This window comes from Rousettus aegyptiacus, unplaced genomic scaffold (genome assembly GCF_014176215.1).
Source record: "Rousettus aegyptiacus isolate mRouAeg1 unplaced genomic scaffold, mRouAeg1.p scaffold_m13_p_9, whole genome shotgun sequence".
NCBI lineage: Eukaryota > Metazoa > Chordata > Mammalia > Chiroptera > Pteropodidae > Rousettus > Rousettus aegyptiacus.
In genome coordinates this window covers 29352196-29355077 of record NW_023416312.1, presented here as the reverse complement: position 1 = coordinate 29355077, position 2882 = coordinate 29352196, and the positions used below count along the sequence as shown (strand labels likewise).

General features: G+C 39.8%; 1 pseudogene; it reads right to left on the bottom strand.

Annotated features, from left to right (window-relative positions):
• Window positions 1–656: 656 nt before the first annotated feature.
• On the bottom strand, window positions 657–2578 carry LOC107505704 (annotated as a pseudogene).
• Window positions 2579–2882: the final 304 nt, after the last annotated feature.

The window sequence follows — 2882 nt, the reverse complement described above, 5'->3', positions numbered from 1 at the left end:
GGTCACAACTTCAACTAGCAGGCTATTAATTTAGTGAGCCACTCTCCCACTTTCTCTCTTCCTTCCCCTACTCCTTTATCATCTACCAAAATACAAAGGTATCTCCAACCCCTTCCTCACCCCCAAAATCAGTGTATCGTATATGATAGTCAACAAAAACTAAGAAAAGACTCCTAGCTGAGAAAGAGATTCACCAAAAAGTGGCCTCCTTGTTCTCATCATTCCAAACTATGAAGGGCTGATGTGACCATATAAACTGTCACCTTTTTTGATGCATCAACTGTGGTTACATGTCCCCATCAATTCCCTTTGAAATCTTGAGGTTCCAAGGACATTTTGATCTTCAAATGCTTGAAAGAGTATGTGCAAGTACATGGGACATTGTTAGGCTAAAAAAAAAATAAAGCATACCTCTCCTAGGCCAAATTGTTTTAGACATGATCATAATAATCAATTTGATTCCAAATATAGCCAGAAGCAAGCCAACAGAAAGGTTTAGAAATGATTAAAGGACTTAAAAATTAAAATGAGACAATATAAAATCTCAATTCCTAAAGATCAGTCAATTACTAAAAACAGTGAATTGACTGTAGAAGCAGTAATGAAGCAATTCTATTTCTGTAAGGAAAATTATTTTAAGATCCCCAGGGCAAAAGATAATAAACGAGTTAGGGAATCATTAAAAAAAACTTTAGAACCAAAGATTTCAAACATTTGTCTTTATGTGCTTATATGCTGCCTACATTATTCCCCCAAAGTCACCAGAATCAGATTCCTACGAACAGAAGACTAAGACATGCCATGTTGGTTTCTGTGGAAACTGCATCTTGTAAAGTAGTCTTTAAAAATTAAAATAAGAAAACCAAAAGAGTACAATGATAAGCCACTTTCTCTTTTCCCCTGTAATTTTTCTTTAATTTGCTTTCTGAGAGTTCAAGACAAAACAGAGTCATTAGTCTAAGATTCCTAAATTAACCTGACCTCAATTCACAGTGAATGTGGCCAAGAGTATATGCTTTTGTACAATTAAAACAAAGACTTTACGTCAGCAGGACTTTAGGGCTCTTGTTCCACTGTATTTACTGTAAAGTACACTAATGGTAGGGTAGAGGCTGGACAAAAAGGTGAAAGCATCCATTACAAAATAACATGACAGATAGCAGGACCCTAGCTAGACTTTAAGGAACCGATTCTATTCTGGCAGGGAAAACACACACAATTAAGTCTCACACTTATAAAATTATCACTCTGAAATCATGTATAAGAGGCATTTGGTTGTAGATACAATTCCATCTATAGATGCTAACTTTAAATTTAGAGAAGAAAAACACTGCATTAATATTATGGGTTGAGGTTTCTTATATGATTCCTAAATGCACCTACTTTTTTTTGTTTTGATAACAATTTACAGCTATGATAAGAAGTACCACAGCCTGGCTCAGACATGGTCCTTAGCTTCAGAAAATCCATGGGTCATCTAGTTGGCTGTAATGCTAAATCTATTGCTTGGAGAGGCCTCAGAGCTCTGGGTTTGCCAAGTAGAGTCTTCACCATTTAAGCTATTCCTACATATAGGATATGTATCACACAGTTCTAACCAGGGCACAATACAACTGCTGTGAAAGAAGTGGTTACAGGATAACTGCTTATCTTCCTCTTCAACTGTGTAATCTTCTTTGTATACTGAACACTTTAAACCCATATCAACTTGTTCCTGAGTTACTATCACTGTTGGAAGAGATGTGATCTTTTCCTTGTCAGCTGTGGGAGGCCCTGTGTTGTCCTAAAAATTGGGTTACAATGGCATCAAGCCCTGTCTAACCCCAGGCATAGTCCCCAAGGTTGGAGTGCAGTATCCTGCTCCAGGAAAAAGTGTGTGAGGATCCAGGAACTGCAGAATTTGAAAGAATCTTGCAAAGAACTGTTGTAGTATTCCTTCAATAGCTGGAGCTCTATCAGGATGAGTACTTCCTTGTGACCTGTATCTCTGAGTCATTGGCAGTCTTGGAGGCAGACTTGGTCTCCAGAAGTCAGTGTGAGTTTGGATCTCTCCCAGTGGTTCTATTTTCTTGGTCCAGTGGAGTGATACTTAGAAATGGTCTAAAATCTTATATAATCATTGTGTGGTCTAAATTGCACCAAAACTCTGCAAAATGTGTTGATGTGCTGTTGTCTATCCGGCTGCCACCACCACCTAAAAAAGTGGAATCATCTGTCACTTCTTCAATGAAGCCTGATTAACACCTGGAACAAATATATTCCAGTAATTTGGGGCTATCTTCACACTTGCAAAAGTGGCTATAGTGGCGGCCGAGGCCTCCACCATTTCTCTCTTCCTTTGCAGCTGCCTAAGAGGGCAGCCGTCCTGTCCTTCACCGGGCTGCTACCTCCTGGCCACAGTTGCCACCTCTGCCGCCGCTTCCTCAGCGCAGCCGGCCTTTCCAAGGCCATGTGAGTCGGCTGGGCCCAGGAAGGTGGCAGAGCAGATGCAACCCCAAGGCCCGCCTACAGCACCAGAGAGGCAAAGAAAGGAAAGTCCCTTAGGTTCCTTTAAAGTTTTGATATAGGCATGTGACATGGGCTCAGACAATCATATATAACCACGGTTGATGTTAAATGTACTGATAAAAAAAAGAATCAGAATCAGATGGATTTCCAATTAAAATTTCTCAGTGACTCCTTGCTGTGAAAATCTTCTCTGATCCAAACACATACAATGATGCATTGAGATGTAAAGAGTAAAAAATGAAAAAATGTAGTTGAGATCATATCCAAGAGACATATATCCATGAACCAGAATACACTGATGCTATGGCCTAACTGAACCCAGGGCCCAATAACAGGCAATGGTTTTTGCCAGAAATTTAGCTCCTGCATGGCCA